Source organism: Palaemon carinicauda, chromosome 3, assembly GCF_036898095.1.
Source record: "Palaemon carinicauda isolate YSFRI2023 chromosome 3, ASM3689809v2, whole genome shotgun sequence".
NCBI classification, from domain to species: Eukaryota; Metazoa; Arthropoda; class Malacostraca; order Decapoda; family Palaemonidae; genus Palaemon; species Palaemon carinicauda.
In genome coordinates, this window is record NC_090727.1 from 26,746,803 (window position 1) to 26,773,581 (window position 26,779).

Below are 26,779 nucleotides of genomic sequence, written 5' to 3' on the forward strand. Positions count from 1 at the left end.
TCAATAGAGTTTTTGCATTCATTTTATTCATCTGGAAGGGATTTAAATGTCCCAGATGCTGTCTCAACAGAGTTTTTGCATTCATTTTATTCATCTGGAAGCGATTTAAATGTCCCAGATGCTGTCTCAATAGAGTTTTTGCATTCATTTTATTCATCTGGAAGCGATTTAAATGTCCCAGATGCTGTCTCAATAGAGTTTTTGCATTCATTTTATTCATCTGGAAGCGATTTAAATGTCCCAGATGCTGTCTCAATAGAGTTTTTGCATCCATTTTATTCATCTGGAAGCGATTTAAATGTCCCATATGCTAGTCTCAATAGAGTTTTTGCATTCATTTTATTCATCTGGAAGCGATATTAAATGTCCCAGATGCTGTCTCAATGAGTTTTTGCATTCATTTTATTCATCTGAAGGGATTTAAATGTCCCAGATGCTGTCTCAATAGAGTTTTTGCATTCATTTTATTCATCTGGAAGCGATTTAAATGTCCCAGATGCTGTCTCAATAGAGTTTTTGCATTCATTTTATTCATCTGGAAGCGATTTAAATGTCCCAGATGCTGTCTCAACAGAGTTTTTGCATTCATTTTATTCATCTGGAAGGGATTTAAATGTCCCAGATGCTGTCTCAATAGAGTTTTTGCATCATTTTATTCATCTGGAAGCGATTTAAATGTCCCAGATGCTGTCTCAACAGAGTTTTTGCATTCATTTTATTCATCTGGAAGCGATTTAAATGTCCCAGATGCTGTCTCAATAGAGTTTTTGCATTCATTTTATTCATCTGGAAGCGATTTAAATGTCCCAGATGCTGTCTCAATAGAGTTTTTGCATTCATTTTATTCATCTGGAAGCGATTTAAATGTCCCAGATGCTCTCTCAACAGAGTTTTTGCATTCATTTTATTCATCTGGAAGCGATTTAAATGTCCCAGATGCTGTCTCAATAGAGTTTTTGCATTCATTTTATTCATCTGGAAGCGATTTAAATGTCCCAGATGCTGTCTCAATAGAGTTTTTGCATTCATTTTATTCATCTGGAAGCGATTTAAATGTCCCAGATGCTGTCTCAATAGAGTTTTTGCATTCATTTTATTCACTGGAAGATTTAAATGTCCCAGATGCTGTCTCAATAGAGTTTTTGCATTCATTTTATTCATCTGGAAGCGATTTAAATGTCCCAGATGCTGTCTCAACAGAGTTTTTGCATTCATTTTATTCATCTGGAAGCGATTTAAATGTCCCAGATGCTGTCTCAATAGAGTTTTTGCATCCATTTTATTCATCTGGAAGCGATTTAAATGTCCCAGATGCTGTCTCAATAGAGTTTTTGCATTCATTTTATTCATCTGGAAGCGATTTAAATGTCCCAGATGCTGTCTCAACAGAGTTTTTGCATTCATTTTATTCATCTGGAAGCGATTTAAATGTCCCAGATGCTGTCTCAATAGAGTTTTTGCATTCATTTTATTCATCTGGAAGGGATTTAAATGTCCCAGATGCTGTCTCAATAGAGTTTTTGCATTCATTTTATTCATCTGGAAGCGATTTAAATGTCCCAGATGCTGTCTCAATAGAGTTTTTGCATTCATTTTATTCATCTGGAAGGATTTAAATGTCCCAGATGCTGTCTCAACAGAGTTTTTGCATTCATTTTATTCATCTGGAAGGGATTTAAATGTCCCAGATGCTGTCTCACCAGTTTTTGCATTCATTTTATTCATCTGGAAGCGATTTAAATGTCCCAGATGCTCTCAATAGAGTTTTTGCATTCATTTTATTCATCTGGAAGCGATTTAAATGTCCCAGATGCTGTCTCAATAGAGTTTTTGCATTCATTTTATTCATCTGGTAGGGATTTTAACGTTTCAGATGCTGTCTCAATAGAGTTTTTGCATTCATTTTATTCACCTGTAAGGGATTTAAATGTCCCAGATGCTGTCTCAACAGAGTTTTTGCATTCATTTTATTCATCTGGAAGGGATTTAAATGTCCCAGATGCGGTCTCAACAGAGATTTTGCATTCATTTTATTCATCTGGAAGCGATTTAAATGTCCCAGATGCTGTCTCAATAGAGTTTTTGCATCATTTTATTCATCTGGAAGCGATATAAATGTCCCAGATGCTGTCTCAATAGAGTTTTTGCATCCATTTTATTCATCTGGAAGCGATTTAAATGTCCCAGATGCTGTCTCAATAGAGTTTTTGCATTCATTTTATTCATCTGGAAGCGATTTTAACGTTTCCCAGATGCTGTCTCAATAAGAGTTTTTGCATTCATTTTATTCACTGGAAGCGATTTAAATGTCTCAGATGCTGTCTCAACAGAGTTTTTGCATTCATTTTATTATCTGGAAGGATTTAAATGTCCCAGATGCTGTCTCAACAGAGTTTTTGCATTCATTTTATTCATCTGAAAGGGATTTAAATGTCCCAGATGCTGTCTCACCAGTGTTTTGCATTCATTTTATTCATCTGGAAGCGATTTAAATGTCCCAGATGCTCTCTTAATAGAGTTTTTGCATTCATTTTATTCAACTGGAAGCCATTTAAATGTTTCAGATGCTGTCTCAATATAGGTTTAGCATTCATTTTATTTATCTGGAAGGGATTTAAATGTCCCAGATGCTGTCTCAATAGAGTTTTTGCATTCATTTTATTCATCTGGTAGGGATTTTAACGTTTCAGATGCTGTTTCAATAGAGTTTTTGCATTCATTTTATTCATCTGGAAAGGAATTTAAATGTCCCAGATGCTGTCTCAACAGAGATTTTGCATTCATTTTATTCATCTGGAAGGGATTTAAATGTCCCAGATGCTGTCTCAACAGATATTTTGCATTCATTTTATTCATCTGGAAGCGATTTAAATGTCCCAGATGCTGTCTCAATAGAGTTTTTGCATCCATTTTATTCATCTGGAAGCGATTTAAATGTCCCAGATGCAGTCTCAATAGAGTTTTTGCATCCATTTTATTCATCTGGAAGCGATAAATGTCCCAGATGCTGTCTCAATAGAGTTTTTGCATCCATTTTATTCATCTGGAAGCGATATAAATGTCCCATATGCTATCTCAATAGAGTTTTTGCATTCATTTTATTCATCTGGAAGCGATATTAACGTTTAAGATGCTGTCTCAATAGAGTTTTTGCATTCATTTTATTCAACTGGAAGCGATTTAAATGTCCCAGATGCTGTCTCAACACAGTTTTTGCATTAATTTTATTCATCTGGAAGCGATTTAAATGTCTCAGATGTTGTCTCAATAGAGTTTTTGCATTCATTTTATTCATCTGGAAGCGATTTGAATGTCCCAGATGCTGTCTCAATAGAGTTTTTGCATTCATTTTAATCATTGGGAATGGATTTAAATGTCACAGATGTTGTCTCAATAGAGTTTTTGCATTCATTTTATTCATCTGGAAGCGATTTAAATGTCCCAGATGCTGTCTCAATAGAGATTTTGCATTCATTTTATTCAACTGGAAGCGATCTAAATGTCCCAGATGCTGTCTCAACACAGTTTTTGCATTCATTTTATTCAACTGGAAGCGATTAAAATGTCTCAGTTGCTGTCTCAATAGAGTTTTTGCATTCATTTTATTCATCTGGAAGCGATTTAAATGTCACAAATGCTGTCTCAATAGAATTTTTGCATTCATTTTATTCATCTGGAAGTGATTTAAATGTCCCAGATGTTGTCTCAATAGAGTTTTTGCATTCATTTTATTCATCTGGAAGCGATTTAAATGTCCCAGATGCTGTCTCAACAGAGTTTTTGCATTCATTTTATTCATCTGGAAGCGATTTAAATGTCCCAGATGCTGTCTCAACAAAATTTTTGCATCCATTTTATTCATCTGGAAGCGATTTAAATGTCCCAGATGCTGTCTCAATAGAGTTTTTGCATTCATTTTATTCATCTGAAAGGGATTTAAATGTCCCAGATGCTGTCTCAATAGAGTTTTCGCATCTATTTTATTCACCTGGAAGCAATTTAAATGTCCCAGATGCTGTCTCAACAGAGTTTTTGCATTCATTTTATTCATCTGGAAGCGATTTAAATGTCCCAGATGCTGTTTCAATAGAGTTTTTGCATTCATTTTATTCAACTGGATGCGATTTAAATGGCTCAGATGCTGTCTCAATAGAGTTTTTGCATTCATTTTATTCATCTGGAAGCGATTTGAATGTCCCAGATGCTGTCTCAATAGAGTTTTTGCATTCATTTTATTCATATGGAATGGATTTAAATGTCACAGATGTTGTCTCAATAGAGTTTTTGCATTCATTTTATTCATCTGGAAGCGATTTAAATGTCCCAGATGCTGTCTCAATAGAGATTTTGCATTCATTTTATTCAACTGGAAGCGATTTAAATGTCCCAGATGCTGTCTCAACACAGTTTTTGCATTCATTTTATTCAACTGGAAGCGATTAAAATGTCTCAGATGCTGTCTCAATAGAGTTTTTGCATTCATTTTATTCATCTGGAAGCGATTTAAATGTCACAAATGCTCTCTCAATAGAGTTTTTGCATTCATTTTATTCAACTGGGAGCGATTTAAATGTCCCAGATGCTGTCTCAATAGAGTTTTTGCTTTCATTTTATTCATCTGGAAGCGATTTAAATGTCACAGATGCTGTCTTAATAAAATTTTTGCATCTATTTTATTCATCAGGAAACGATTTAAATGTCCCAGATGCTGTCTCTAATAAGTTTTTGCATTCATTTTATTCATCTGGAAGCGATGTAAATGTCCCAGATGTTGTCTCAATAGAGTTTTTGCATTCATTTTATTCATCTGGAAGCGATTTAAATGTCCCAGATGCTGTCTCAATAAAGTGTTTGCATTCATTTTTTTCAACTGGAAGCGATTTAAATGTCCCAGATGCTGTCTCAACACAGTTTTTGCATTCATTTTATTCATCTGGTAGGGATTTTAACGTTTCAGATGCTGTCTCAATAGAGTTTTTGCATTCATTTTATTCATCTGGAAGCGATTTAAATGTCCCAGATGCTGTCTCAACACAGTTTTTGCATTCATTTTATTCATCTGAAAGGGATTTAAATGTCCCAGATGCTGTCTCAATAGAGTTTTTGCATCTATTTTATTCACCTGGAAGCAATTTAAATGTCCCAGATGCTGTCTAAACAGAGTTTTCGCATTCATTTTATTCATCTGGAAGCGATTTAAATGTCCCAGATGCTGTTTCAACACAGTTTTTGCATTCATTTTATTCATCTGAAAGGGATTTAAATGTCCCAGATGCTGTCTCAATAAAGTGTTTGCATTCATTTTATTCATCTGGAAGCGATTTAAATGTCCCAGATGCTGTCTCAATAAAGTGTTTGCATTCATTTTATTCAACTGGAAGTGATTTAAATGTCCCAGATGCTGTCTCAACACAGTTTTTGTATTCATTTTATTCATCTGAAAGGGATTTAAATGTCCCAGATGCTGTCTCAATAGAGTTTTTGCATCTATTTTATTCACCTGGAAGCAATTTAAATGTCCCAGATGCTGTCTCAACAGAGTTTTTGCATTCATTTTATTCATCTGGAAGCGATTTAAATGTCCCAGTTGCAGTCTCAATAGAGTTTTTGCATTCATTTTATTCATCTGGAAGCGATTTAAATGTCCCAGATGCTGTCTCAACAGAGTTTTTACATTCATTTTATTCATCTGGAAGCGATTTAAATGTCCTAGATTCTCTCTCAACAGAGTTTTTGCATCCATTTTATTCATCTGGAAGCGATTTAAATGTCCCAGATGCTCTCTCAATAGAGTTTTTGCATTCATTTTATTCATCTGGAAGCGATTTAAATGTCCCAGATGTTGTCTCAATAGAGTTTTTGCATTCATTTTATTCATCTGGAAGCGATTTAAATGTCCCAGATACTGTCTCAATAGAGTTTTTGCATTCATTTTATTCAACTGGAAGCGATTTAAAAGTCTCAGATGCTGTCTCAATAGAGTTTTGGCATTCATTTTATTCATCTGGAAGGGATTTAAATGTCCCAGATGCTGTCTCAACAGAGTTTTTGCATTCATTTTGTTCATCTGAAAGGGATTTAACTGTCCCAGATGTTGTCTCAATAGAGGTTTAGCATTCATTTTATTCATCTGGAAGAGATTTAAATGTCCCATATGTTGTCTCAATAGAGTTTTTGCATTCATTTTATACATCTGGAAGGGATTTAAATGTCCCAGATGCTGTCTCAACAGAGTTTTTGCATTCATTTTATTCATTCGGAAGGAATTTAAATGTCCCAGTTGCTGTCTCAATAGAGTTTTTGCATTCATTTTATTCATCTGGAAGGGATTTAAATGTCCCAGATGCTGTCTCACCAGTGTTCTTGCATTCATTTTATTCATCTGGAAGCGATTTAAATGTCCCAGATGCTCTCTTAATAGAGTTTTTGCATTCATTTTATTCAACTGGAAGCCATTTAAATGTTTCAGATGCTGTCTCAATATAGGTTTAGCATTCATTTTATTTATCTGGAAGGGATTTAAATGTCCCAGATGCTGTCTCAATAGAGTTTTTGCATTCATTTTATTCATCTGGTAGGGATTTTAACGTTTCAGATGCTGTTTCAATAGAGTTTTTGCATTCATTTTATTCATCTGGAAAGGAATTTAAATGTCCCAGATGCTGTCTCAACAGAGATTTTGCATTCATTTTATTCATCTGGAAGGGATTTAAATGTTCCAGATGCTGTCTCAACAGATATTTTGCATTCATTTTATTCATCTGGAAGCGATTTAAATGTCCCAGATGCTGTCTCAATAGAGTTTTTGCATCCATTTTATTCATCTGGAAGCGATTTAAATGTCCCAGATGCAGTCTCAATAGAGTTTTTGCATCCATTTTATTCATCTGGAAGCGATTTAAATGTCCCAGATGTTGTCTCAATAGAGTTTTTGCATTCATTTTATTCATCTGGAAGCGATTTAATTGTCCCAGATACTGTCTCAATAGAGTTTTTGCATTCATTTTATTCAACTGGAAGCGATTTAAAAGTCTCAGATGCTGTCTCAATAGAGTTTTGGCATTCATTTTATTCATCTGGAAGGGATTTAAATGTCCCAGATGCTGTCTCAACAGAGTTTTTGCATTCATTTTGTTCATCTGAAAGGGATTTAAATGTCCCAGATGTTGTCTCAATAGAGGTTTAGCATTCATTTTATTCATCTGGAAGAGATTTAAATGTCCCATATGTTGTCTCAATAGAGTTTTTGCATTCATTTTATTCATCTGGAAGGGATTTAAATGTCCCAGATGCTGTCTCAACAGAGTTTTTGCATTCATTTTATTCATTCGGAAGGAATTTAAATGTCCCAGTTGCTGTCTCAATAGAGTTTTTGCATTCATTTTATTCATCTGGAAGGGATTTAAATGTCCCAGATGCTGTCTCAATAGAGTTTTTGCATCTATTTTATTCATCTGGAAGCGATTTAAATGTCCCAGATGCTGTCTCAATAGAGTTTTTGCATTCATTTTATTCACCTGGAAGGGATTTAAATGTCCCAGATGCTGTCTCAACAGAGTTTTTGCATTCATTTTATTCATCTGAAAGGGATTTAAATGTCTCAGATGCAGTCTCACCAGTGTTCTTGCATTCTTTTTATTCATCTGGAAGCGATTTAAATGTCCCAGATGCTCTCTTAATAGAGTTTTTGCATTCATTTTATTCCTCTGGAAGCGATTTAAATGTCCCAGATGCTGTCTCAATAGAGTTTTTGCATTCATTTTATTCATCTGGTAGGGATTTTAACGTTTCAGATGCTGTCTCAATAGAGTTTTTGCATTCATTTTATTCACTTGTAAGGGATTTAAATGTCCCAGATGCTGTCTCAACAGAGATTTTGCATTCATTTTATTCATCTGGAAGGGATTTAAATGTCCCAGATGCTGTCTCAACAGAGATTTTGCATTCATTTTATTCATCTGGAAGCGATTTAAATGTCCCAGATGCTGTCTCAATAGAGTTTTTGCATCCATTTTATTCATCTGGAAGCGATATAAATGTCCCAGATGCTGTCTCAATAGAGTTTTTGCATCCATTTTATTCATCTGGAAGCGATTTAAATGTCCCAGATGCTGTCTCAATAGAGTTTTTGCATTCATTTTATTCAACTGGAAGCGATTTAAATGTCTCAGATGCTGTCTCAACAGAGTTTTTGCATTCATTTTATTCATCTGGAAGGGATTTAAATGTCCCAGATGCTGTCTCAACAGAGTTTTTGCATTCATTTTATTCATCTGAAAGGGATTTAAATGTCCCAGATGCTGTCTCACCAGTGTTCTTGCATTCATTTTATTCATCTGGAAGCGATTTAAATGTCCCAGATGCTCTCTTAATAGAGTTTTTGCATTCATTTTATTCAACTGGAAGCCATTTAAATGTTTCAGATGCTGTCTCAATATAGGTTTAGCATTCATTTTATTTATCTGGAAGGGATTTAAATGTCCCAGATGCTGTCTCAATAGAGTTTTTGCATTCATTTTATTCATCTGGTAGGGATTTTAACGTTTCAGATGCTGTTTCAATAGAGTTTTTGCATTCATTTTATTCATCTGGAAAGGTATTTAAATGTCCCAGATGCTGTCTCAACAGAGATTTTGCATTCATTTTATTCATCTGGAAGGGATTTAAATGTCCCAGATGCTGTCTCAACAGATATTTTGCATTCATTTTATTCATCTGGAAGCGATTTAAATGTCCCAGATGCTGTCTCAATAGAGTTTTTGCATCCATTTTATTCATCTGGAAGCGATTTAAATGTCCCAGATGCAGTCTCAATAGAGTTTTTGCATCCATTTTATTCATCTGGAAGCGATAAAAATGTCCCAGATGCTGTCTCAATAGAGTTTTTGCATCCATTTTATTCATCTGGAAGCGATATAAATGTCCCATATGCTATCTCAATAGAGTTTTTGCATTCATTTTATTCATCTGGAAGCGATATTAACGTTTAAGATGCTGTCTCAATAGAGTTTTTGCATTCATTTTATTCAACTGGAAGCGATTTAAATGTCCCAGATGCTGTCTCAACACAGTTTTTGCATTAATTTTATTCATCTGGAAGCGATTTAAATGTCTCAGATGTTGTCTCAATAGAGTTTTTGCATTCATTTTATTCATCTGGAAGCGATTTGAATGTCCCAGATGCTGTCTCAATAGAGTTTTTGCATTCATTTTAATCATTGGGAATGGATTTAAATGTCACAGATGTTGTCTCAATAGAGTTTTTGCATTCATTTTATTCATCTGGAAGCGATTTAAATGTCCCAGATGCTGTCTCAATAGAGATTTTGTATTCATTTTATTCAACTGGAAGCGATCTAAATGTCCCAGATGCTGTCTCAACACAGTTTTTGCATTCATTTTATTCAACTGGAAGCGATTAAAATGTCTCAGATGCTGTCTCAATAGAGTTTTTGCATTCATTTTATTCATCTGGAAGCGATTTAAATGTCACAAATGCTGTCTCAATAGAATTTTTGCATTCATTTTATTCATCTGGAAGTGATTTAAATGTCCCAGATGTTGTCACAATAGAGTTTTTGCATTCATTTTATTCATCTGGAAGCGATTTAAATGTCCCAGATGCTGTCTCAACAGAGTTTTTGCATTCATTTTATTCATCTGGAAGCGATTTAAATGTCCCAGATGCTGTCTCAACAAAATTTTTGCATCCATTTTATTCATCTGGAAGCGATTTAAATGTCCCAGATGCTGTCTCAATAGAGTTTTTGCATTCATTTTATTCATCTGGAAGCAATGTAAATGTCCCAGATGTTGTCTCAATAGAGTTTTTGCATTCATTTTATTCATCTGGAAGCGATTTAAATGTCCCAGATGCTGTCTCAATAAAGTGTTTGCATTCATTTTTTTCAACTGGAAGCGATTTAAATGTCCCAGATGCTGTCTCAATAGAGATTTTGCATTCATTTTATTCAACTGGAAGCGATTTAAATGTCCCAGATGCTGTCTCAACACAGTTTTTGCATTCATTTTATTCAACTGGAAGCGATTAAAATGTCTCAGATGCTGTCTCAATAGAGTTTTTGCATTCATTTTATTCATCTGGAAGCGATTTAAATGTCACAAATGCTGTCTCAATAGAGTTTTTGCATTCATTTTATTCAACTGGGAGCGATTTAAATGTCCCAGATGCTGTCTCAATAGAGTTTTTGCTTTCATTTTATTCATCTGGAAGCGATTTAAATGTCACAGATGCTGTCTTAATAGAATTCTTGCATCTATTTTATTCATCAGGAAACGATTTAAATGTCCCAGATGCTGTCTCTATAGAGTATTTGCTTTCATTTTATTCATCTGGAAGGGATTTAAATGTCCCAGTTGCAGTCTCAATAGAGTTTTTGCATTCATTTTATTCATCTGGAAGCGATTTAAATGTCCCAGATGCTGTCTCAACAGAGTTTTTACATTCATTTTATTCATCTGGAAGCGATTTAAATGTCCCAGATTCTCTCTCAACAGAGTTTTTGCATCCATTTTATTCATCTGGAAGCGATTTAAATGTCCCAGATGCTGTCTCAATAGAGTTTTTGCATTCATTTTATTCATCTGTAAGCGATTTAAATGTCCCAGATGTTGTCTCAATAGAGTTTTTGCATTCATTTTATTCATCTGGAAGCGATTTAAAAGTCCCAGATACTGTCTCAATAGAGTTTTTGCATTCATTTTATTCAACTGGAAGCGATTTGAAAGTCTCAGATGCTGTCTCAATAGAGTTTTGGCAATCATTTTATTCATCTGGAAGGGATTTGAATGTCCCAGATGCTGTCTCAACAGAGTATTTGCATTCATTTTGTTCATCTGAAAGGGATTTAAATGTCCCAGATGTTGTCTCTATAGAGGTTTAGCATTCATTTTATTCATCTGGAAGCGATTTAAATGTCCCATATGCTGTCTCAATAGAGTTTTTGCATTCATTTTATTCATCTGGAAAGGATTTAAATGTCCCAGATGCTGTCTCAACAGAGTTTTTGCATTCATTTTATTCATTCGGAAATGATTTAAATGTCCCAGTTGCTGTCTCAATAGAGTTTTTGCATTCATTTTATTCATCGGGAAGGGATTTAAATGTCCCAGATGCTGTCTCAATAGAGTTTTTGTATCTATTTTATTCATCTGGAAGCGATTTAAGTGTCCCAGATACTGTCTCAAGAGAGTTTTTGCATTCATTTTATTCATCTGGAAGGGATTTAACCCTGGATAGGTACGGTGGGTCGTTTGCGACCCCGAGCGTCAAAAAAAAACAGGTTTTTCTCACGTGACTCACCCCTGTGACTGAATTTGTGGGTGATCGACCTGCAGGAGGTGTCTCCCCTACACGCTCTAGTAGTGTCCAGATGTGCATTGCTGTAGCTGTACTCCTTCCCCGATTTCTGAGACGCGTCGGGGTCGTTCGCGTCCGAGTTTACCCTTCTGAGGTAGTTTGCATAATTATCAAAGTTATTACGTATTATGAAATTGTCGTAGAATGGTGCAACTTGTATAGGTTATCAGTTTTGGAAAGTCTTGGTGGATTATTTGGCTACCATGTGCATGTTTTTTTTTTTAGTTAAAATGTCGTTCATCACCACGAGGACCATTTTACCGCGAGTGCCCCTTTTTCATTTTTTTTCATTTTTTTGCCAAGTCATTTTTCCGTAAGATATTGCCAAATAGTGTCGTAAAACTTTTGCTTGTTTAGTGTTGGAAAGTGTGTCTAGATGATCTGGCTACCCATGCATGACTTTGTTTTTGTCAGATACGACGTAGTTATTGGTATATTGGGTATTTAACTGCGGTTACCAATTTCTGTTTTTTTTTCAATATTTGTAAAAATTACTACATAGTAAGGAATTGCCGTATATTATTCATTTTTTTTTTCATGTTTATGTGTTAGAAAGTGTGCCTTGATGGTTGGGCTAACACGTGCATGTCTTTTTTTTTATCTGAGATGTCGTATATTAGAATGTCGGGCATTTTACCGCGAGTGTCCCTTTTTAATTTTTTTTAATTTTTTTGCCAAGTCATTTTTCCGTAAGATATTGCGAAATAGTGTCGTAAAACTTTTGCTTTTTTAATGTTGGAAAGTGTGTCTAGATGATCTGGCTACCCATGCGTGATTTTGTTTTTGTCAGATACGACGTAGTTATTGGTATATTGGGTATTTAACTGCGGTTGCCAATTTCTGTTTTTTTTTCAATATTTGTAAAAATTTACTACGTAGTAAGGAATTGCCGTATATTATTGATTTTTTTTTTCATGTTTATGTGTTAGAAAGTGTGCCTTGATGGTTGGGCTAACACGTGCATGTCTTTTTTTTTTTTATCTGAGATGCCGTATATTAGAATGTTGGGCATTTTTCCGCAAGTGCCCCTTTTTATTTGTTTTGCATTTTTTTGCTTAGTCATGTTACCGTAAGGAATTGGCAAGTAGTGTCGCAAAACTTATATTTTTATAGTGTTGGAAAGTGTTTCTAGATGATCTGGCTACCCATGCCTATTTTTTTTTTAGCCAGATATGGCGTATATATAAGTATGTGTTCGATTTTCCTGTGATTGCCATTTTTTCGTTTTTTCCCATTTCTTTCAAAATTACTACGTACTAAGGAACTATCACAGAGTAATATTTCATTTATATGTTTATTTGTCGGAAAATATGCCTTGATGGTTTGCCTAGCACGTGGCTGAAATTTTTTTTTTCTGAAATGCCGTATATTAGAATGGCCATTTTTCCACGAGTGCCCCTTTTTATTTGTTTTGCATTTTTTTGCTTAGTCATGTTACCGTAAGGAATTGGCAAGTAGTGTCGCAAAACTTATATTTTTATAGTGTTGGAAAGTGTTTCTAGATGATCTGGCTACCCATGCCTATCTTTTTCTTAGCCAGATATGGCGTATATATAGGTATGTGTTCGATTTTCCGGTGATTGCCATTTTTTCGTTTTTTCCCAATTCTTTCAAAATCACTACGTACTAAGGAACTATCACAGAGTAATGATTCCTCTAGATGTTTATTTGTCGGAAAATTTTGTTTACTTTTTTTTTGATTGAATATCATCAAATTTTTTTAGCTAAAATATTGTTTTACATTTTTTTTTTCGATTTTATTTCCCTTCAAAAAAATTTTTTTGGGTCAGAATTTTAATTTTATAGTCGTAAAATAATCGACAATTATCCAGCAACCCACCATACAATTTTTATGCATATCCAATAATAATTAGATTAGTAAATAACACCTTGAAATTGACATACCCTTCCTACATTTCAAGTGGCAGATTAGGGAGTCTGAGTCAGTGTGGTTGGCGGCCATTTTGTGGACATATCCGAAGCGTAAGCTGCCATATCTATATATATTCTTGTTCACTATAGAATTTGTGATATTTTGGTATATTTTTACCTGCATAAATATCATATTATATATTAAATATATGTATTTTTTTACGAAATTTCCAAGTACTCAAAAAATTACCTTTAGATATGGCCCCTGATATAAATGTAATTTACAAAATAATGAAGATTTTTTTACATATTTCTATTTTAGGATAACATATGTTTATTCCCTAAAAAAATTAGCCACTTCCTATTTCATTTGGGTACCCAAAAAAATTCATGAAATTTGGACAATTTTTTTTGGCCAAAAAAAGTTACCCTTTTTTTCTCATTTCAGATCTTCACCTCCATGGGTCTGACTTCATCCAAAATACATCAAGATGTGTCCTAAACATTCAAGAATCAATTCCTAAAAGGATTTGTGTATATATGTATAAACTTTTTTTTTATGAATTTTTATGTCAGGTCTTTTTTTTTTTTCTACTTAATTTTTTAAAATATTTATAATAAATAGTTTTTCTGCAGATGAGTAGTATTTATCTTTACAGTTGTTTTAAGCATTCATTGAAGTTTTTTTTGGCAAAAGAAAAAAGGAGGTTACTGCAAAAACTGATTTTTCAAGAATTTTTTTTGGCGTCGGGGTCGTTCGCGTCCGAGTATACCCTTAAAGGGGTGTCCGAGGACCGTACCTATCCAAGGTTAAATGTCCCAGATGCTGTCTCACCAGTGTTCTTGCATTCATTTTATTCATCTGGAAGCGATTTAAATGTCCCAGTTGCTCTCTTAATAGAGTTTTTGCATTCATTTTATTCAACTGGAAGCGATTTAAATGTCTCAGATGCTGTCTCAATAGAAGTTTAGCATTCATTTTATTCCTCTGGAAGCGATTTAAATGTCCCAGATGCTGTCTCAATAGAGTTTTTGCATTCATTTTATTAATCTGGTAGGGATTTTAACGTTTCAGATGCTGTCTCAATAGAGTTTTTGCATTAATTTTATTCATCTGGAAGGGATTTAAATGTCCCAGATGCTGTCTCAACAGAGATTTTGCATTCATTTTATTCATCTGGAAGGGATTTAAATGTCCAAGATGCTGTCTCAACAGAGATTTTGCATTCATTTTATTCATCTGGAAGCGATTTAATTGTCCCAGATGCTGTCTCAATAGAGTTTTTGCATCCATTTTATTCATCTGGAAGCGATTTAAATGTCCCAGATGCTGTCTCAATAGAGTTTTTGCATCCATTTTATTAATCTGCAAGCGATATAAATGTCCCAGATGCTGTCTCAATAGAGTTTTTGCATTCATTTTATTCAACTGGAAGCGATTTGAAAGTCTCAGATGCTGTCTCAATAGAGTTTTGGCAATCATTTTATTCATCTGGAAGGGATTTGAATGTCCCAGATGCTGTCTCAACAGAGTATTTGCATTCATTTTGTTCATCTGAAAGGGATTTAAATGTCCCAGATGTTGTCTCAATAGAGGTTTAGCATTCATTTTATTCATCTGGAAGCGATTTAAATGTCCCATATGCTGTCTCAATAGAGTTTTTGCATTCATTTTATACATCTGGAAGGGATTTAAATGTCCCAGATGCTGTCTCAACAGAGTTTTTGCATTCATTTTATTCATTCGGAAGGGATTTAAATGTCCCAGTTGCTGTCTCAAAAGTTTTTGCATTCATTTTATTCATCTGGAAGGGATTTAAATGTCCCAGATGCTGTCTCAATAGAGTTTTTGCATTCATTTTATTCATCTGGAAGCGATTTAAATGTCCCAGATGCTGTCTCAATAGAGTTTTTGCATTCATTTTATTCATCTGGAAGGGATTTAAATGTCCCAGATGCTGTCTCAACAGAGTTTTTGCATTCATTTTATTCATCTGAAAGGGATTTAAATGTCCCAGATGCAGTCTCACCAGTGTTCTTGCATTCTTTTTATTCATCTGGAAGCGATTTAAATGTCCCAGATGCTCTCTTAATAGAGTTTTTGCATTCATTTTATTCCTCTGGAAGCGATTTAAATGTCCCAGATGCTGTCTCAATAGAGTTTTTGCATTCATTTTATTCATCTGGTAGGGATTTTAACGTTTCAGATGCTGTCTCAATAGAGTTTTTGCATTCCTTTTATTCACCTGTAAGGGATTTAAATGTCCCAGATGCTGTCTCAACAGAGTTTTTACATTCATTTTATTCATCTGGAAGCGATTTAAATGTCCTAGATTCTCTCTCAACAGAGTTTTTGCATCCATTTTATTCATCTGGAAGCGATTTAAATGTCCCAGATGCTCTCTCAATAGAGTTTTTGCATTCATTTTATTCATCTGGAAGCGATTTAAATGTCCCAGATGTTGTCTCAATAGAGTTTTTGCATTCATTTTATTCATCTGGAAGTGATTTAAATGTCCCAGATACTGTCTCAATAGAGTTTTTGCATTCATTTTATTCAACTGGAAGCGATTTAAAAGTCTCAGATGCTGTCTCAATAGAGTTTTGGCATTCATTTTATTCATCTGGAAGGGATTTAAATGTCCCAGATGCTGTCTCAACAGAGTTTTGGCATTCATTTTGTTCATCTGAAAGGGATTTAAATGTCCCAGATGTTGTCTCAATAGAGGTTTAGCATTCATTTTATTCATCTGGAAGCGATTTAAATGTCCCATATGCTGTCTCAATAGAGTTTTTGCATTCATTTTATACATCTGGAAGGGATTTAAATGTCCCAGATGCTGTCTCAACAGAGTTTTTGCATTCATTTTATTCATTCGGAAGGGATTTAAATGTCCCAGTTGCTGTCTCAATAGAGTTTTTGCATTCATTTTATTCATCTGGAAGGGATTTAAATGTCCCAGATGCTGTCTCAATAGAGTTTTTGCATCTATTTTATTCATCTGGAAGCGATTTAAATGTCCCAGATGCTGTCTCATTAGAGTTTTTGCATTCATTTTATTCATCTGGAAGGGATTTAAATGTCCCAGATGCTGTCTCAACAGAGTTTTTGCATTCATTTTATTCATCTGAAAGGGATTTAAATGTCCCAGATGCAGTCTCACCAGTGTTCTTGCATTCTTTTTATTCATCTGGAAGCGATTTAAATGTCCCAGATGCTCTCTTAATAGAGTTTTTGCATTCATTTTATTCCTCTGGAAGCGATTTAAATGTCCCAGATGCTGTCTCAATAGAGTTTTTGCATTCATTTTATTCATCAGGTAGGGATTTTAACGTTTCAGATGCTGTCTCAATAGAGTTTTTGCATTCATTTTATTCACCTGTAAGGGATTTAAATGTCCCAGATGCTGTCTCAACAGAGTTTTTACATTCATTTTATTCATCTGGAAGCGATTTAAATGTCCTAGATTCTCTCTCAACAGAGTTTTTGCATCCATTTTATTCATCTGGAAGCGATTTAAATGTCCCAGATGCTCTCTCAATAGAGTTTTTGCATTCATTTTATTCATCTGGAAGCGATTTAAATGTCCCAGATGTTGTCTCAATAGAGTTTTTGCATTCATTTTATTCATCTGGAAGCGATTTAAATGTCCCAGATACTGTCTCAATAAAGTTTTTGCATTCATTTTATTCAACTGGAAGCGATTTAAAAGTCTCAGATGCTGTCTCAATAGAGTTTTGGCATTCATTTTATTCATCTGGAAGGGATTTAAATGTCCCAGATGCTGTCTCAACAGAGTTTTTGCATTCATTTTGTTCATCTGAAAGGGATTTAAATGTCCCAGATGTTGTCTCAATAGAGGTTTAGCATTCATTTTATTCATCTGGAAGCGATTTTAATGTCCCATATGCTGTCTCAATAGAGTTTTTGCATTCATTTTATACATATGGAAGGGATTTAAATGTCCCAGATGGTGTCTCAACAGAGTTTTTGCATTCATTTTATTCATTCGTAAGGGATTTAAATGTCCCAGTTGCTGTCTCAATAGAGTTTTTGCATTCATTTTATTCATCTGGAAGGGATTTAAATGTCCCAGATGCTGTCTCAATAGAGTTTTTGCATCTATTTTATTCATCTGGAAGCGATTTAAATGTCCCAGATGCTGTCTCAATAGAGTTTTTGCATTCATTTTATTCATCTGGAAGGGATTTAAATGTCCCAGATGCTGTCTCAACAGAGTTTTTGCATTCATTTTATTCATCTGAAAGGGATTTAAATGTCCCAGATGCAGTTTCACCAGTGTTCTTGCATTCTTTTTATTCATCTGGAAGCGATTTAAATGTCCCAGATGCTCTCTTAATAGAGTTTTTGCATTCATTTTATTCAACTGGAAGCGATTTAAATGTCTCAAATGCTGTCTCAATAGAGGTTTAGCATTCATTTTATTCCTCTGGAAGCGATTTAAATGTCCCAGATGCTGTCTCAATAGAGTTTTTGCATTCATTTTATTCATCTGGTAGGGATTTTAACGTTTCAGATGCTGTCTCAATAGAGTTTTTGCATTCATTTTATTCACCTGTAAGGGATTTAAATGTCCCAGATGCTGTCTCAACAGAGATTTTGCATTCATTTTATTCATCTGGAAGGGATTTAAATGTCCCAGATGCTGTCTCAACAGAGATTTTGCATTCATTTTATTCATCTGGAAGCGATTTAAATGTCCCAGATGCTGTCTCAATAGAGTTTTTTCATCTATTTTATTCATCTGGAAGCGATTTAAATGTCCCAGATGCTGTCTCAATAGAGTTTTTGCATCCATTTTATTCATCTGGAAGCGATATAAATGTCCCAGATGCTGTCTCAATAGAGTTTTTGCATCCATTTTATTCATCTGGAAGCGATATAAATGTCCCAGATGCTGTCTCAATAGAGTTTTTGCATCCATTTTATTCATCTGGAAGCGATTTAAATGTCCCAGAAGCTGTCTCAATAGAGTTTTTGCATTCATTTTATTCATCTGGAAGCGATTTTAACGTTTAAGATGCTGTCTCAATAAAGTTTTTGCATTCATTTTATTCAACTGGAAGCGATTTAAATGTCTCAGATGCTGTCTCAACAGAGTTTTTGCATTCATTTTATTCATCTGGAAGGGATTTAAATGTCCCAGATGCTGTCTCAACAGAGTTTTTGCATCCATTTTATTCATCTGAAAGGGATTTAAATGTCCCAGATGCTGTCTCACCAGTGTTCTTGCATTCATTTTATTCATCTGGAAGCGATTTAAATGTCCCAGATGCTCTCTTAATAGAGTTTTTGCATTCATTTTATTCAACTGGAAGCCATTTAAATTTTTCAGCTGCTGTCTCAATAGAGGTTTAGCATTCATTTTATTTATCTGGAAGGGATTTAAATGTCCCAGATGCTGTCTCAATAGAGTTTTTGCATTCATTTTATTCATCTGGTAGGGATTTTAACGTTTCAGATGCTGTCTCAATAGAGTTTTTGCATTCATTTTATTCATCTGGAAAGGAATTTAAATGTCCCATATGCTGTCTCAACAGAGATTTTGCATTCATTTTATTCATCTGGAAGGGATTTAAATGTCCCAGATGCTGTCTCAACAGAGATTTTGCATTCATTTTATTCATCTGGAAGCGATTTAAATGTCCCAGATGCTGTCTCAATAGAGTTTTTGCATCCATTTTATTCATCTGGAAGCGATTTAAATGTCCCAGATGCAGTCTCAATAGAGTTTTTGCATCCATTTTATTCATCTGGAAGCGATATAAATGTCCCAGATGCTGTCTCAACAGAGATTTTGCATTCATTTTATTCATCTGGAAGCGATTTAAATGTCCCAGATGCTGTCTCAATAGAGTTTTTGCATCTATTTTATTCATCTGGAAGCGATTTAAATGTCCCAGATGCTGTCTCAATAGAGTTTTTGCATCCATTTTATTCATCTGGAAGCGATATAAATGTCCCAGATGCTGTCTCAATAGAGTTTTTGCATCCATTTTATTCATCTGGAAGCGATATAAATGTCCCAGATGCTGTCTCAATAGAGTTTTTGCATCCATTTTATTCATCTGGAAGCGATTTAAATGTCCCAGAAGCTGTCTCAATAGAGTTTTTGCATTCATTTTATTCATCTGGAAGCGATTTTAACGTTTAAGATGCTGTCTCAATAAAGTTTTTGCATTCATTTTATTCAACTGGAAGCGATTTAAATGTCTCAGATGCTGTCTCAACAGAGTTTTTGCATTCATTTTATTCATCTGGAAGGGATTTAAATGTCCCAGATGCTGTCTCAACAGAGTTTTTGCATTCATTTTATTCATCTGAAAGGGATTTAAATGTCCCAGATGCTGTCTCACCAGTGTTCTTGCATTCATTTTATTCATCTGGAAGCGATTTAAATGTCCCAGATGCTCTCTTAATGGAGTTTTTGCATTCATTTTATTCAACTGGAAGCCATTTAAATTTTTCAGCTGCTGTCTCAATAGAGGTTTAGCATTCATTTTATTTATCTGGAAGGGATTTAAATGTCCCAGATGCTGTCTCAATAGAGTTTTTGCATTCATTTTATTCATCTGGTAGGGATTTTAACGTTTCAGATGCTGTCTCAATAGAGTTTTTGCATTCATTTTATTCATCTGGAAAGGAATTTAAATGTCCCATATGCTGTCTCAACAGAGATTTTGCATTCATTTTATTCATCTGGAAGGGATTTAAATGTCCCAGATGCTGTCTCAACAGAGATTTTGCATTCATTTTATTCATCTGGAAACGATTTAAATGTCCCAGATGCTGTCTCAATAGAGTTTTTGCATCCATTTTATTCATCTGGAAGCGATTTAAATGTCCCAGATGCAGTCTCAATAGAGTTTTTGCATCCATTTTATTCATCTGGAAGCGATATAAATATCCCAGATGCTGTCTCAATAGAGTTTTTGCATCCATTTTATTCATCTGGAAGCGATATAAATGTCCCATATCCTATCTCAATAGAGTTTTTGCATCCATTTTATTCATCTGGAACCGATTTAAATGTCCCAGATGCTGTCTCAATAGAGTTTTTGCATTCATTTTATTCATCTGGAAGCGATTTTAACGTTTAAGATGCTGTCTCAATAGAGTTTTTGCATTCATTTTATTCAACTGGAAGCGATTTAAATGTCCCAGATGCTGTCTCAACACAGTTTTTGCATTAATTTTATTCATCTGGAAGCGATTTAAATGTCTCAGATGTTGTCTCAATAGAGTTTTTGCATTCATTTTATTCATCTGGAAGCGATTTGAATGTCCCAGATGCTGTCTCAATAGAGTTTTTGCATTCATTTTAATCATTGGGAATGGATTTAAATGTCACAGATGTTGTCTCAATAGAGTTTTTGCATTCATTTTATTCATCTGGAAGTGATTTAAATGTCCCAGATGCGGTCTCAATAGAGATTTTGCATTCATTTTATTCAACTGGAAGCGATCTAAATGTCCCAGATGCTGTCTCAACACAGTTTTTGCATTCATTTTATTCAACTGGAAGCGATTAAAATGTCTCAGATGCTGTCTCAATAGAGTTTTTGCATTCATTTTATTCATCTGGAAGCGATTTAAATGTCACAAATGCTGTCTCAATAGAATTTTTGCATTCATTTTATTCATCTGGAAGTGATTTAAATGTCCCAGATGTTGTCTCAATAGAGTTTTTGCATTCATTTTATTCATCTGGAAGCGATTTAAATGTCCCAGATGCTGTCTCAACAGAGTTTTTGCATTCATTTTATTCATCTGGAAGCGATTTAAATGTCCCAGATGCTGTCTCAACAAAGTTTTTGCATCCATTTTATTCATCTGGAAGCGATTTAAATGTCCCAGATGCTGTCTCAATAGAGTTTTTGCATTCATTTTATTCATCTGGAAGCGATGTAAATGTCCCAGATGTTGTCTCAATAGAGTTTTTGCATTCATTTTATTCATCTGGAAGCGATTTAAATGTCCCAGATGCTGTCTCAATAAAGTGTTTGCATTCATTTTTTTCAACTGGAAGCGATTTAATTGTCCCAGATGCTGTCTCAACACAGTTTTTGCATTCATTTTATTCATCTGGTAGGGATTTTAACGTTTCAGATGCTGTCTCAATAGAGTTTTTGCATTCATTTTATTCATCTGGAAGCGATTTAAATGTCCCAGATGCTGTCTCAACACAGTTTTTGCATTCATTTTATTCATCTGAAAGGGATTTAAATGTCCCAGATGCTGTCTCAATAGAGTTTTTGCATCTATTTTATTCACCTGGAAGCGATTTAAATGTCCCAGATGCTGTCTAAACAGAGTTTTCGCATTCATTTTATTCATCTGGAAGCGATTTAAATGTCCCAGATGCTGTTTCAACACAGTTCTTGCATTCTTTTTATTCATCTGGAAGCGATTTAAATGTCCCAGATGCTCTCTTAATAGAGTTTTTGCATTCATTTTATTCAACTGGAAGCGATTTAAATGTCTCAAATGCTGTCTCAATAGAGGTTTAGCATTCATTTTATTCCTCTGGAAGCGATTTAAATGTCCCAGATGCTGTCTCAATAGAGTTTTTTGCATTCATTTTATTCATCTGGTAGGGATTTTAACGTTTCAGATGCTGTCTCAATAGAGTTTTTGCATTCATTTTATTCACCTGTAAGGGATTTAAATGTCCCAGATGCTGTCTCAACAGAGATTTTGCATTCATTTTATTCATCTGGAAGGGATTTAAATGTCCCAGATGCTGTCTCAACAGAGATTTTGCATTCATTTTATTCATCTGGAAGCGATTTAAATGTCCCAGATGCTGTCTCAATAGAGTTTTTGCATCCATTTTATTCATCTGGAAGCGATATAAATGTCCCAGATGCTGTCTCAATAGAGTTTTTGCATCCATTTTATTCATCTGGAAGCGATATAAATGACCCAGATGCTGTCTCAATAGAGTTTTTGCATCCATTTTATTCATCTGGAAGCGATTTAAATGTCCCAGAAGCTGTCTCAATAGAGTTTTTGCATTCATTTTATTCATCTGGAAGCGATTTTAACGTTTAAGATGCTGTCTCAATAAAGTTTTTGCATTCATTTTATTCATCTGGAAGCGATTTAAATGTCCCAGATGCTGTCTCAATAGAGTTTTTGCATCTATTTTATTCATCTGGAAGCGATTTAAATGTCCCAGATGCTGTCTCAATAGAGTTTTTGCATCCATTTTATTCATCTGGAAGCGATATAAATGTCCCAGATGCTGTCTCAATAGAGTTTTTGCATCCATTTTATTCATCTGGAAGCGATATAAATGTCCCAGATGCTGTCTCAATAGAGTTTTTGCATCCATTTTATTCATCTGGAAGCGATTTAAATGTCCCAGAAGCTGTCTCAATAGAGTTTTTGCATTCATTTTATTCATCTGGAAGCGATTTTAACGTTTAAGATGCTGTCTCAATAAAGTTTTTGCATTCATTTTATTCAACTGGAAGCGATTTAAATGTCTCAGATGCTGTCTCAACAGAGTTTTTGCATTCATTTTATTCATCTGGAAGGGATTTAAATGTCCCAGATGCTGTCTCAACAGAGTTTTTGCATTCATTTTATTCATCTGAAAGGGATTTAAATGTCCCAGATGCTGTCTCACCAGTGTTCTTGCATTCATTTTATTCATCTGGAAGCGATTTAAATGTCCCAGATGCTCTCTTAATGGAGTTTTTGCATTCATTTTATTCAACTGGAAGCCATTTAAATTTTTCAGCTGCTGTCTCAATAGAGGTTTAGCATTCATTTTATTTATCTGGAAGGGATTTAAATGTCCCAGATGCTGTCTCAATAGAGTTTTTGCATTCATTTTATTCATCTGGTAGGGATTTTAACGTTTCAGATGCTGTCTCAATAGAGTTTTTGCATTCATTTTATTCATCTGGAAAGGAATTTAAATGTCCCATATGCTGTCTCAACAGAGATTTTGCATTCATTTTATTCATCTGGAAGGGATTTAAATGTCCCAGATGCTGTCTCAACAGAGATTTTGCATTCATTTTATTCATCTGGAAACGATTTAAATGTCCCAGATGCTGTCTCAATAGAGTTTTTGCATCCATTTTATTCATCTGGAAGCGATTTAAATGTCCCAGATGCAGTCTCAATAGAGTTTTTGCATCCATTTTATTCATCTGGAAGCGATATAAATATCCCAGATGCTGTCTCAATAGAGTTTTTGCATCCATTTTATTCATCTGGAAGCGATATAAATGTCCCATATCCTATCTCAATAGAGTTTTTGCATCCATTTTATTCATCTGGAACCGATTTAAATGTCCCAGATGCTGTCTCAATAGAGTTTTTGCATTCATTTTATTCATCTGGAAGCGATTTTAACGTTTAAGATGCTGTCTCAATAGAGTTTTTGCATTCATTTTATTCAACTGGAAGCGATTTAAATGTCCCAGATGCTGTCTCAACACAGTTTTTGCATTAATTTTATTCATCTGGAAGCGATTTAAATGTCTCAGATGTTGTCTCAATAGAGTTTTTGCATTCATTTTATTCATCTGGAAGCGATTTGAATGTCCCAGATGCTGTCTCAATAGAGTTTTTGCATTCATTTTAATCATTGGGAATGGATTTAAATGTCACAGATGTTGTCTCAATAGAGTTTTTGCATTCATTTTATTCATCTGGAAGTGATTTAAATGTCCCAGATGCTGTCTCAATAGAGATTTTGCATTCATTTTATTCAACTGGAAGCGATCTAAATGTCCCAGATGCTGTCTCAACACAGTTTTTGCATTCATTTTATTCAACTGGAAGCGATTAAATGTCTCAGATGCTGTCTCAATAGAGTTTTTGCATTCATTTTATTCATCTGGAAGCGATTTAAATGTCACAAATGCTGTCTCAATAGAATTTTTGCATTCATTTTATTCATCTGGAAGTGATTTAAATGTCCCAGATGTTGTCTCAATAGAGTTTTTGCATTCATTTTATTCATCTGGAAGCGATTTAAATGTCCCAGATGCTGTCTCAACAGAGTTTTTGCATTCATTTTATTCATCTGGAAGCGATTTAAATGTCCCAGATGCTGTCTCAACAAAGTTTTTGCATCCATTTTATTCATCTGGAAGCGATTTAAATGTCCCAGATGCTGTCTCAATAGAGTTTTTGCATTCATTTTATTCATCTGGAAGCGATGTAAATGTCCCAGATGTTGTCTCAATAGAGTTTTTGCATTCATTTTATTCATCTGGAAGCGATTTAAATGTCCCAGATGCTGTCTCAATAAAGTGTTTGCATTCATTTTTTTCAACTGGAAGCGATTTAATTGTCCCAGATGCTGTCTCAACACAGTTTTTGCATTCATTTTATTCATCTGGTAGGGATTTTAACGTTTCAGATGCTGTCTCAATAGAGTTTTTGCATTCATTTTATTCATCTGGAAGCGATTTAAATGTCCCAGATGCTGTCTCAACACAGTTTTTGCATTCATTTTATTCATCTGAAAGGGATTTAAATGTCCCAGATGCTGTCTCAATAGAGTTTTTGCATCTATTTTATTCACCTGGAAGCGATTTAAATGTCCCAGATGCTGTCTAAACAGAGTTTTCGCATTCATTTTATTCATCTGGAAGCGATTTAAATGTCCCAGATGCTGTTTCAACACAGTTCTTGCATTCTTTTTATTCATCTGGAAGCGATTTAAATGTCCCAGATGCTCTCTTAATAGAGTTTTTGCATTCATTTTATTCAACTGGAAGCGATTTAAATGTCTCAAATGCTGTCTCAATAGAGGTTTAGCATTCATTTTATTCCTCTGGAAGCGATTTAAATGTCCCAGATGCTGTCTCAATAGAGTTTTTGCATTCATTTTATTCATCTGGTAGGGATTTTAACGTTTCAGATGCTGTCTCAATAGAGTTTTTGCATTCATTTTATTCACCTGTAAGGGATTTAAATGTCCCAGATGCTGTCTCAACAGAGATTTTGCATTCATTTTATTCATCTGGAAGGGATTTAAATGTCCCAGATGCTGTCTCAACAGAGATTTTGCATTCATTTTATTCATCTGGAAGCGATTTAAATGTCCCAGATGCTGTCTCAATAGAGTTTTTGCATCCATTTTATTCATCTGGAAGCGATATAAATGTCCCAGATGCTGTCTCAATAGAGTTTTTGCATCCATTTTATTCATCTGGAAGCGATATAAATGACCCAGATGCTGTCTCAATAGAGTTTTTGCATCCATTTTATTCATCTGGAAGCGATTTAAATGTCCCAGAAGCTGTCTCAATAGAGTTTTTGCATTCATTTTATTCATCTGGAAGCGATTTTAACGTTTAAGATGCTGTCTCAATAAAGTTTTTGCATTCATTTTATTCAACTGGAAGCGATTTAAATGTCTCAGATGCTGTCTCAACAGAGTTTTTGCATTCATTTTATTCATCTGGAAGGGATTTAAATGTCCCAGATGCTGTCTCAACAGAGTTTTTGCATTCATTTTATTCATCTGAAAGGGATTTAAATGTCCCAGATGCTGTCTCACCAGTGTTCTTGCATTCATTTTATTCATCTGGAAGCGATTTAAATGTCCCAGATGCTCTCTTAATAGAGTTTTTGCATTCATTTTATTCAACTGGAAGCCATTTAAATTTTTCAGCTGCTGTCTCAATAGAGGTTTAGCATTCATTTTATTTATCTGGAAGGGATTTAAATGTCCCAGATGCCGTCTCAATAGAGTTTTTGCATTCATTTTATTCATCTGGTAGGGATTTTAACGTTTCAGATGCTGTCTCAATAGAGTTTTTGCATTCATTTTATTCATCTGGAAAGGAATTTAAATGTCCCATATGCTGTCTCAACAGAGATTTTGCATTCATTTTATTCATCTGGAAGGGATTTAAATGTCCCAGATGCTGTCTCAACAGAGATTTTGCATTCATTTTATTCATCTGGAAGCGATTTAAATGTCCCAGATGCTGTCTCAATAGAGTTTTTGCATCCATTTTATTCATCTGGAAGCGATTTAAATGTCCCAGATGCTGTCTCAATAGAGTTTTTGCATCCATTTTATTCATCTGGAAGCGATATAAATGTCCCAGATGCTGTCTCAATAGAGTTTTTGCATCCATTTTATTCATCTGGAAGCGATATAAATGTCCCATATCCTATCTCAATAGAGTTTTTGCATCCATTTTATTCATCTGGAACCGATTTAAATGTCCCAGATGCTGTCTCAATAGAGTTTTTGCATTCATTTTATTCATCTGGAAGCGATTTTAACGTTTAAGATGCTGTCTCAATAGAGTTTTTGCATTCATTTTATTCAACTGGAAGCGATTTAAATGTCCCAGATGCTGTCTCAACACAGTTTTTGCATTAATTTTATTCATCTGGAAGCGATTTAAATGTCTCAGATGTTGTCTCAATAGAGTTTTTGCATTCATTTTATTCATCTGGAAGCGATTTGAATGTCCCAGATGCTGTCTCAATAGAGTTTTTGCATTCATTTTAATCAT